Here is a 12422-nt window from a genome sequence, read left to right as displayed (position 1 = left end):
ATATTCTACAGTCATGGTTTTTGCAGAACCGCTGGGATGTATCTCATGGATTGCTGCAGATAAGAGGTAGGGACAGTCAGAGCCTACTGCTCTTCTTCAGTCAGGGCAACACCTCTTCCAAATGTTTATTAAATTAGTTATACCTACATTTTTATTTGAAAGATAAATCCTACTGATAAAATACCTATGAAAACTTCTACTCCTTAGCAAAAACAGACCAGTATCATCATTGCAGTCCATGGAGCAGGATCTCTTTAAAGATAAACAATACCATATTTATTGTGAATGCTTTTAGTTTGTCATTTGCCTTAAAACTTGCTTATGGTTTTTGACATCTTAAATTTTTAAAATATTATGTAGTTAAAATTAACTTTTACTTTGTGATTTCTTTCATAAGTTTTATTTAGAGAAATTTCTCTCATTATTCAGGAGAAATCTGCTTACATTTTTCCTAAGTTTTATGCAGTTTCTTCTTTTCAACTCTTTAAAATATTTAATTTCAACTCTTTAAAACATTTGGAAAATTTGGAATATGATGTTAGGGTTTATTTAGTTATTTATTTCATAAAGAGTCCTTTACCAATTCCATTTATTGAATAATCTTTTCTACCACTGTTAATGTGAGTAGCTCACATACAAAGGATTTTTTTTTTTTGTCTTTTTTTTTTTGCCATTTCTTGGGCTGCTCCCATGGCATATGGAGGTTCCCAGGCTAGGGGTCCAATCAGAGCTGTAGCCACTGGCCTACACCAGAGCCACAGCAACACGGAATCTGAGCCAGGTCTGCGACCTACACCACAGCTCATGGCAATGCTGGATCCTTTACCCACTGAGCAAGGCCAGGGATCAAACCTGCAACCTCATGGTTCCTAGTCAGATTTGTTAACCACTAAGCCACGACAGGAACTCCTACAAAGGATTTTTATACAGGACCAATTATGCTTTATTAATTATTTTATAATTATTTTCTTAATTATTAGTCTCTTTGTCAATACTTATTTTGTTTGGAGGTATCAGCAGTATCCAGCCCTATGCCTGACTCAGAAAATGACTAGCTGTTTCAATTTATCTTTTTTTCCCCATATGAATTTAAAAGTGTTTTTAAAGCTTCTCAGCCCTTACCATCACCACTACTCTCCTCAAATGCTCTCCAAATTGTGTTTAGAGTATTGATGAATAGCTTTGTCATTTTCTTTTCTTTTCTTTTCTTTTCTTTTGTGGTGTCTTTGTCTGGTTTTGGTATCGGGGGAAGGTGACCTCGTAGAATGAGTTTGGGAGTGTCCCTTCCTCTACCATTTTTTGGAATAGTTTCAGGAGGAGAGGTGTTAGCTCTTCTCTAAATGTTCGATAGAATTCGCCTGTGAAGCCATCTTGTCCTGGACTTTTGTTTGTTGGAAGTTTTTTAATCCCAGTTTCAATTTCAGTTCTTGTGATGGATCCATTCATCTTTTCTATTTCATCTTGGTTTAGTCTTGAAAGACTGTACTTTTCTAAGAACTTGTCCATTTCTTCTAGGTTTTCCATTTTATTGGTATAGAGTTGCATATAGTAGTCTCTTATGATCCTTTGTATTTCTGTGATGTCCGTTGTTACTTCTCCTTTTTCATTTCTAATTTTATTGATTTGAGTCCTCTCTCTTTTTTGCTTGAGAAGTCTGGCTAAGAGTTTATCAATTTTGTTGATCTTTTCAAAGAACCAGCTTTTTGTTTCATTGATCTTTTCTATGGTTTTCTTTGTTTCTATTTCATTGATTTCTGCTCTGATCTTTATGATTTCCTTTCTTGCACTAACTTTAGGTCTTGTCTGTTCTTCTCTCTTGAGCTACTTCAGATGTAAAGTTAGCTTGTTTATTTGAGCTTTTTCTTGTTTCCAGAGGTGGGCTTGTATTGCTATAAACTTTCCTCTTAGACTAGCTTTTGCTGCATCCTATAGGTTTTGGAGTGTCTTATCTTTGCTGTCTGTCATTTGCTTCTAGGTATTTTTTAATGTCCTCTTTGATTTCTTCAGTGATCCATTGGTTGTTTAGTAGCATGTTGTTGAGTCTCTACATGTTTGTATTTTTGGAGTTTTTTTCTTGTTGTTGATTTCCAGTCATATAGCATTGTGGTTGGAAAAGATGCTTGATATTATTTCAATTTCCTTAAAGTTACTGAGGTTTGATGGTAGCCCAGGATATGATCAATCTTAGGGAATGTTCCATGTGTACTTGAGAAGAATGTGTATTCTGTTGCATTTGGATGGAATGTCCTATAAATATCTATTAGGTCCATTGGGTCTAATGCTTCATTCAGGGCCTGTATTTCTTTATTGATTTTCTGTCTGGATGATCAGTCCATTGCTGTAAGTGGGGCGTTAATGTCCCCCACTATTATTGGGTTATTGTCGATTTCTCCTTTTAAGGTTGTTAGCAGTTGCCTTGTATATTGTGGTGAACCTACACTGGGTGTGTAGATATATAAAATTGTTATATCTTCTTCTTGGATTGATCCTTTGATCATTAGATAGTGACGTTCCTTATCCCTTAAAATATTCTTCATTTTAAAGTCTGTTTTGTCTGTTATGAGCATTGCTACTCCAGCTTTCTTTTGATTCCTGTTTGCATGGAATATTTTCTTCCATCCTCTCACTTTCAATTTGTATGTGTCCCTAGAAGTGAAGTGGGTCTTTTAAAAAGAGCATATGGATGGGTCTTGTTTTTGTATCCATTCAGCCAGTCTATGTTTTTTGGTTGGGGCGTTTAGTCCATTAACATTTAAGGTAATTATGGATATGTATGTTCTTATTGCCATTTGACTAATTGCTTTGGATTTGTTTCTGTTGCTCTTTTTTCTTCCTTTCTTCTCTTGTTCTCTCCTCTTGAGGTTTTATGACTATCTTTAGTGTTGTATTTGTGTTGATTTTTCTTGTTTTTGTATCAACTGTAGATTTTTGGTTTGCAGTTATCCTGAGGTTTTGATATAAGAGTCTATATATATATGAGATTGTTTTAAATTGTTGGTCTCTTAATTGCAAGTTCATCTCCAGTGTCCTGCATTTGTACCCTCATCTTCTCACGATTTCTGATTTTGGTGGCATAATTGTGCATGGTTGATTTCCTATCTTTACTGTATATATACCTTTACTGGTGAGCCTTATCATTTGTCGTATGTTTGTTTCCTGCTGCTATCTTTTCTTTTCTGCCTAGAGAAGTTCCTTTAGTATCTGTTGTAAAGCTGGTTTAGTGTTGCTGAATTCTCTTAGCTTTTGCTTATCTGTGAAGGTTTTGATTTCTCCTTCAAATCTGAATGAGAGCCTCGCTGGGTAAAGGAATCTTGGTTGGAGGTTTTTTCCTTTCATCACGTTAAGTATATCATGCCATTCCCTTCTGGCCTGCAGAGTTTCTGCTGAAAAATCTGCTGATAACCTTATCAGGGTTCCCTTGTATGTTGTTTCTTTTGCCTAGCTGCTTTCAATATTTTCTCTTTGTCTTTATTTTCGGCCAGTTTGATTAATATGTGTCTCAGTGTATTCCTCCTTGGGTTCATTTTATATGGTACTTGTTGCATTTATTGGATTTGAGTAAGTGGTTTCTTTCCCATGTTAGGGAGGTTTTCGGCTATTATCTCTTCAAATATTTTTTCTGTCCCCTTCTCTCTCTCTTTTCCTTCTGTCACCACTATAATAGGGATGTTGGTGCATTTAACATTGTCCCAGAGTTCTTTGAGACTCTCTTCATTTGTTTTCAATCTTTTTTCTCTTTTCTGTTCTACACCCATGATTTCCACTAATCTGTCCTCCACCATGCTTATTCATTCTTCTGCCTCCTGTATTCTGTGGTTGGCTGCTGCTAATGAATTTTTTATTTCAGTTATTGTATTTTGCATCTCTTCTTAAGTTTTATATCTTGTATCTCTTTGCTCATTGCTTTCTCTAAGTTATCCATCTTTGCCTCCAGTTTATTTCCAATGTCTTGCATCATCTTCAGCATCAACAATCTAAAGTTTTTTTCCTGGAGGCTGAGAATCTCCTGATCACTTAGCTGTTTTTCTGGGTTTTTTTCTTTCTCCCTCATCTGAGTTATAGTCCCCTGTCTTTTCATTTTTATAGGTTTTTGGTGTGGTGACATTTTTACAGATAATAGAATTGTTACCTCTCTTACTTCTGGTGTCTGCCCCACTTGTGACTGAAATTGGTATGGGGGCTTGCTGTAGGCTTCCTGATGGGAGGGACTGATGGCTTCCCACTGGTAGGTAGAGCTGATTCCTATCACACCGGTGGGTGAGGCTTTGTCTCTGGGTGTGATTAGAGGCAGCTGTGTGCCTAGGAGGTCTTTGGGCAAACTGTTTACTGATGCATGGGGCTGGAATCCACCTGGATTGTTTGGCCTGGGGCTCTTCAGTGCTGATAGGTCAGTCCAGATTTTCCCCAAATGGTCACCTCCAGAGAAAGGGATGCTGCTGACTATTTCCAAGAGCTTTGCTTCCAATGTCCTTCCCCAACAACAAGCCACATTCACCCCTGTTTTCCCAGGATGTCCTCCAAGAACTGCAGTCAGGTTTGACCCAGATTCCTGTGGAGTCTCTGCTTTGTCCTGGGACCCAGTGCACTTGAACGTCTGTGTGCACCTTTTAACAATGTGTTCTCTGTTTCCCCAGGTCCTGTGGATCCCCTGAGCACAAGCCCCACTGGCCTTCAATGCCAGATGCTCTGGGGGCTCTTTCTCCCAGTGCCAGATCCCCACACGTGGGAATTTGATGTGGGTCTCAGAACTATCACTCCTGTAGGTGAGTCTCTGTGATACAGTTATGTTCCAGTGTGTGTTGCTTCCCACCCAGTAGGTATGGAGTTGCTTATGTCATGTAATTGCCCCTCCTACCTCTTGATGTAGCCTCTTCTTTGTCTTCTGGAGTAGGATATCTTTTTGAAAGTTTCCAGTCCATTTGGTTGAAGATTGCTCAGCATTTGGTTGTAAATTTTGTTGTTTTTATGAGAGAAGTTGAGCTTCAGTCCTTAAAAAAAAATTACAGGCCAATTTCACTGACGAACATAGATGCAAAAAATTCTCAACAAAATACTAGCAAACCACATCCAACAATACATTAAAAGGATTGTACATCATGATCAAGTGGGATTTATCCCATGGATGCAAGTATTCTTCAATATCCACAAATCCATCAGTGTGATACACCACACTGACAAACTGAAGAATAAAAGCCATATGATCCTCTCAATAGATGCAGAAAAAGCCTTTGACAAAATGAAACACCCATTTCTGATAAAAACCCTTCAGAAAGTGGGCATAGAGGGAACCTACCTCAACATAATAAAGGCCATATATGACAAACCCACAGCAAACATCATTCTCAATGTTGAAAAGCTGAAAGAATTCCTGCTGAGATCAGGAACAAAACAAGGATGTCCGCTCCCACCACTACTATTCAACATAGTTTTGGAAGTCCTAGCCACAGCAATCAAAGAAGTAAAAGAAATAAAAGGAATCCAAATTGGAAAGGAAGAAGTAAAACTATCACTATTTGCAGATGACATGATACTATACCTAGAGAATCCTAAAGACTCTACCAGAAAACTGTTAGAGCTCATCCATTAATTTGGCAAGGTCACAGGATACAAAATTAATACACAGAAATTGACTGCATTTCTATATACTAACCATGAAAGATCAGAAAGAGAAATTAGGGAAGCAATCCCATTTCCCATCACATCCAAAAGAATAAAATACCTAGGAGTAAACCTACCTAAAGAGACAAAAGACCTGTACTCTGAAAACTATAAGCCACTGATGAAAGAAATCAAAGATGATACAAATAGATGGAAAGACATACCATGATGTTCTTGGATTGGAAGAGTCAATATTACCAAAATGACTCTACTACCCAAGGCCATCTACAGATTCAAGGCAATCCCTATCAAATTACCGAGGACATTTTTCAGAGAATTTGAACAAGGTATTTTAAAGTAAGACCCAGAATAGCCTAAGACATCCTGAAAAAGAAAATGGAGTTGGAGCAATCGGGCTCCCGGACTTCACACTATACTACAAAGCTACAGTCATCAAAACCATATGGCACTGGCACAAAGACAGAAATATAGATCAGTGGAACAGGATGGAAAGCCCAGAATTAAACCCATGCACCTACAACCAACTAATCTATGACAAAGGAGGCAAGAATATACAATGGACAAAGGACAGCTTGTTCAATAGGTGGTCCTGGACAGCCACATGTAAAAGAATGAAATTAGAACGGCAAAAACAAAAATAAACAAATGGGACCTAATCAAACTACAAAGTTTCTGCACAGCAAAGGAAACCCTAAAGAAAACGAAGAGACAACCCACAGAATGGGAGAAAATCTTTGCAAATGAATTGACTGACAAATGATTAATCTCCAAAATTAATACCAAAAAACCAAACAATCCCATCAAGAAATGGGTAGAAGATCTAAACAGACAGTTCTCCAAAGACATATGGATGGCCAAAAAACACATGAAAAGATGCTCAACATCACTCAGTATTAGAGAAATGCAAATCAAAACCACTCTGAGGTACCACCTTATACCAGTCAGTATAGCCATCATCCAAAAGTCTACAAATAATAAGTGCTGGAGAGGGTGTGGAGAAAAAGGAACCCTAGTACACTCTTGGTGGGATTGTCAATTGGTATAACCATTGTGGAAAACAGTATGGAGATTCCTCAGAACACTAAAAATAGAACTACATTTGATCCAGCAATCCCACTCCTGGGCATCTATCCAGAGATAACCATGACTTGCAAAGACACATGTACTTCAGTGTTCATTGCAGCACTATTTTCAATAGCAAAGACATGGAAACAACCTAAATGTCCATTGACAGAGGAGTGGATAATGAAGATGTGGTACATATACACAATGGAATATCACTCAGCCATTAAAAGGAATGAAACACTGGCATTTTTGACAACATGGATGGACCTAGAAATTATCATGCTAAATGAAGTCAGTCAGACAATGAGACCAGACATCAAATGTTTTCAGTGACATGTGGAATCTGAAAAAAGGACAGACTGAACTTCTTTGCAGAACAGATACTGACTCACAGACTTTGAAAAACTTATGGTCTCCAGGGGAGACAGTTTTGGGGCCACTGGGGGTAGGGATGGAAATCCTGTGAAATTGGATTGTGATGATCATTGTACAACTATAAATGTGAGACTTTAAAAATATGAATAACAAGCTCTGCAAATCCAGCTGGTCAGAAATTACCTTGACAAACATGTTTCATATTTTATATAAGTGAAATTTTAAAGAAACTTTGTTTCTTTTTATAAACTATTTTCCCTCATTATATGTTATAATTTCCCTTCCAAAGACACTTAAGAACACATAATCAAGTTATCTGAATTTGAAGCGGTTTTCTGAATTAAAAAAGAGTTGTCTTACACCCAAGTATAGACTTATTCATGAAAAAGTTTCATATAAATGAAAGTGTGTAAAGAGAATATTATTGTCCTATTGTTCTCATCATAACTGGGTGAGAGGGAAGGTTTACCTTCTCTTCAGGTGATCTTCAACTGTTAGTGGTTCTATACACTAGTCTTTTAGACTAGGTGCTGAAGTATCACTGAAAGAACACCAGATTGGGTAAGGAAGTGCAGACTGTGATCTGGCTTTGACTCCTCTCAAACATGACACCGTAAGAATTAAAGTTTACCACTTTCTGTTCCCTTTCATACATATATATATATGGATATATATCCATCTCAATTTAACTCACTTTTTCATTTGACATGTTTTATTTTCCACCTACAATGTGCCACATTCAGTGTGGTATGCTAGGGATGTATTGATAGTACTTCAAAAGGGTGATGATGGCAATGAAGCTGGAGAGAAGTAGATGTACTTACTATATTGTTCTAAGTTTCAAATGAGATAGTGCAAGTAAGCATTATTTCAAGATATAATTTACATTTATGAAAATTTAAATTATTAGTATTTTGTTTATCATTTCCTATCATTATAATTCCAGTGTCCTGACATATCTATTTGAAGAGACATAAATATTCCTTTCCAAATAACCAAACTATTAAAGGAGAACTTATTAAATAAATGAAAGTACTTCTATACATAGGGATACATAAGGATAAATAAGGATGATAACCTTTTTGAGCATTTAATAGATGACAAGGATGACTCTAAATGCTTTTGTTTATACATTAGATTGCTTAATCTTTAATCACACCCTTGTGAAGGAATAGAAGAACATAGAGGGTAATTTGCCCAAAGTTTCAGAGCTAAAAAGAAATGGAATTTGGATTTGAACCCAGGTGACTTGGGCCTTAATATCCACACTTAACACTAGTCCTTTCAACAGTCAGTCATAATGAACAAAGCAGCTCCTTGTATAGTGGAAAGAAAAGCTCTCCAAGATATTTTATGAAGCATGGAATGTTTACTATTTTCTAGAAGAAAGAAAATATAGAAAAAAAAAGAGGAAAGCCAAATAGAAAACATACATGCATATGTATAGACTATCTCTGGAAGGATACACAAGAAAATGTTAACTGTGGTTATTTTCTGGAATGGCTTCTGGGTAGCTGGAGAACAAAGATGGAAGATTCAGTCTTTAAAGCTCTCTGGTGTCTTTTGAGTTTTGTGCTGTGTGCATTCATTATCAATTTAAGAAGTAAATATATTTTAAAAATTTAACTCCTCATAATGAATCCTCCTAAAGCAAATAACAGCCTTATAATATACTTTTTATCCCCCAGTTGATATAGTTTGCAATTGCAGGTTCATGTTTGGGGTGCCTAGAATGCTTGACTTGAGGATAACAACATCTGGTAATTTCTGTGACCTGCATCACATGTAGCAAGCAACATTAAAAAGAAATGGCCTTAGCCTGCTCACTGACAGACTTTCCCCCAGAAGTTCAGCCCAGGCTACCCAGAAGTCCTCTCTCTGTGGCCTCTCAGTCCAGGTCAGCACTCCTAATGTTTAGCAAGCTTGAAAGAGCAAAGAGGAAGAAATTATGCAGTGACAGGCATATAGAGGTTGTCTGATAAATATTTTTTGAATGAATGAGCCAAAAAGAAGAAAAAGTAGTTCTATAGAATTATGTACCTCATACCTATACAATATGAGATTGATTTTCACTTTGGTCTAATAAATTTACCCTAAATCCTTTCTGAAACAAGTTCCCAGAATGATTGAGCAAGAGCCATTAGCTTGCAAGTTCTCAATGTTACAAAGAATTCTATTTAACTTATCTTTTCTCCCAGGGGTAGGTAGGTGGGTGTGAGTATGGGAACAGGCTTTTAACTTTGTGTATAACTTGTACCATTTATACAGTCCATAAAAATCTTTGAAAATCATGAAAGCAAAACATGATGACCTACTTAGGATTATAATTTTAAATAGGAACTTGTAGCACCGGAAATCAAGATAGAAAATTTAGTTTGTGGTTTTAAGACCAGTTTGGCTACCAAGAAAGACAAGGCTCTAAGGCACTTTAACTCATTGAAGGATGGCAAAAATAGCATATATAAGATGGATTCATGCATTTAAAGGTGTCAGAGCCCAAATTAAGTTTCTGGTTCTGATGAGATGACAGTTTAAGAAATCAGAGGCACTCCACTTTTAAACAAAGCACATGTCATAAATTGCATTATTTCCAATTTTCTCTGTTCTTCCTAAACATTGCCATGGAGCTTGAAGTAGTCCTTCTCTATAGGAAGAATATCCTTCCTCATTCCAATTACATCATGCTTGAGCATGTGCCTGGTTTTGGTCAGTGGAATGTGAATGGAAGAAAATTATGGGATGTCTCAGCAGAAGTCTTAAGACGTCTGCCATACCTCTCTTTTCCCTCTGACCCTAGGATGGCATGTACCAGAAAACACTGTTCTTTCAGCATGGATTGGGAATAAAGAAGGCATTTGGAGTAGACTCTGAGACAAATTGTTTTGTAACATAAGCAGGAAGTTAATCTTTATTGCAGTAAGCACTAAGATTTGGGAGTTGTTTGTTACTGCAGTATAATTTAATGAAAACTGACTGAACAGAGTGATAACGTGAATAGCCATGCTTGCTGCAGGAAAATTTTATATGGGAAAAAAGAAGGTAGTAAAACATAAATTTCTATACCAGCATCCTTACTCCTTCCAGCTGGATGGTCGATGGGCCTTGCAATGGAGTTGGCTCCTGTTGTGGCATGCCCAGATCAGAGATAAATGGGAGGGTGACCTGAGCATCTGAGCTCTAGGTTGGACTGCTCTCTGCCTTTGGCCTCTGTGCTTACACAGATTAACTATGCAGACTCAGAGAGTGTGTTTAGCCATCCATCAGACACAGTCATCAAAGCTGCTATGAGAAAATATTTGAATCCATGAAAGCTGTGTTGGGAAGTAAATGTTTTAAAGCAGAATATTGATAGTCTTGATGAGGTTAATGGGCATTGGCAGTTTTCTCAGTATCCATTGGGGATTGCTTACTCTTGTGAACATGGTAGGACTTAGATATACATCAAGGAACACACACAAAGGGCCAGAAAATAACCATTTTATGCTGTCACAACTACTCAACTCTTCCAGTATCCCAGAAAAGTAGTCAATTCACAATATGCAGTGAATAATCATTGCTGTGTTCCAATGAAATTTTACTTACAAAAACAGGTGACTGGCCAGATTTGGCCTATAGGCCATAGTTTGCTAGCCCTTGATCTAGTAGTAAAGAAAATAGAACTTTGTTCCACTGATATCACACTCAGAAATTTGGTATCAGTTGAAGAGAAGTTCTTGTACACACATCATCCATAAACTTGAAATGATCTTTCTCCCTCAAGAAGCCATTAAAATCATGAAGGGAATTACGCTGGAGAACTATTGGGAAAGGTCAATGACAAACCCTATGTCATCAGACACAATGAAAGATCCAGATGCCTTGGCATGGATGATCTACAGCCTTACCACAGAGTTTGAGGACCTGAAGCACCAATCTATGAGAGAACATGAAATATACAGTGGCATGAATACAGGTTATGAAAACACAAACAATACTGGAGTTAGGGAGAAATTTTTTTGTAGTTGTTGTTATTATATTTTTTTATTTGCTTTTTAGGCCTGCAACTGCAGCATATGGACGTTCCCAGGCTAGGGTCAAATCAAAGCTGCCAGCCTATGCTTTGACCACAGCAAAGCCATATCTAAGCCAAGTGTGCAACCTATGCCACAGCTCACTGGCAATGCCAGATCCTTATCCCACTGAGTGAGGCCAGGGATCGAACCCACATCCACATGGATACTAGTTGGGCTTGTTACTGCTGAGCCACAACAAAAACTCCCCAGGAGCAACCATTAATAGGAATTCATTATTCTTCCCTGTATTTTTATGAAGTGTGCATATTCATTTTACATTCGGTTTGTCAAAGAGAACGTGGTCTCAATACATCTCAGGAGAGTAATCATAATTTGATTTAGGAAAGAAACACTAGGATAAGGATTTATTTGCTCTATCTCGGCCTTTTTTGTTACTTTTCTTGAGATAAAAAATATTTTATGTTCCAAGAAAGAGGGGTTTTTTTGCTAAACAAGAAATGAAGTTAAATATTTGATATTCTTTTTTCAAAGTCCAAACATTGAAATATAAATTTCTTGGGAGTTTTGATCATGAAATTTGTTGCAATCATGAACAGAACATTCCTCTTAACTTCTTCAGAAAGAATGCTATTCCCAGAGCAGCACTATTACATTTTAGAGCCCTAAGGATGAGCTGAAGAGTTTTCAGCTTTCACAAATTATAGCTTTAGGAGTTTCCATCGTGGCGCAGCGGAAATGAATCCAACTAGGAACCATGAGTTACAGGTTCCATCCCTGGCCTCACTCAGTGGGTTAAGGATTCAGCATTGCTGTGAGCTGTGGTGCAGTTCGCAGATGAGGTTCGGATCTGGCGTTTCTGTGTCTGTGGCTTAGGCCGGCAGCTATAGCTCCCATTAGATCCTAGCCTGGGAACCTCCATATGCTGTGGGTGCGGCCCTAAAAAGACAAAAGAAAAACAAATTATAGCTTCATAGACTTCAGAAATTCTATTAGTTCTATTACCTATTGCCAGTGGGTTGCTGACCCTTCAATTGGTCCTTTGCCTTGAGTTACACACAAATATCAATCAAACAAAACCAGGTTCAGTGAAGCAGAGCAGAAAATTTATTCATTGATCAAGGAATGGAGAAAGAAGAGGTCATGCTCTAAAAACATCTCCCCAAACGGAGCGGAATAATAGAATTTTAAGGGGTAGGAAGTAGACATGTCATCAGGGCCATAGGAAATGGGTGGAGATTTCCAGGGGCAGCCAGGGGCATGGACAGTCATCTTCCACGCTTCTTCACACAGAGCACAGATTGTGCCTAGCAGAGTACAAATCCTCCCCTTGGGTGGATATCTTTGCATGGT

This window comes from Sus scrofa, chromosome 4 (genome assembly GCF_054392235.1).
Source record: "Sus scrofa isolate SSC_HxYL_T2T_F1_AM1 chromosome 4, Sscrofa_HxYL_maternal_Yorkshire_Landrace_v2.0, whole genome shotgun sequence".
Classification (NCBI taxonomy): domain Eukaryota; kingdom Metazoa; phylum Chordata; class Mammalia; order Artiodactyla; family Suidae; genus Sus; species Sus scrofa.
This window is presented reverse-complemented; position numbering follows the sequence as displayed.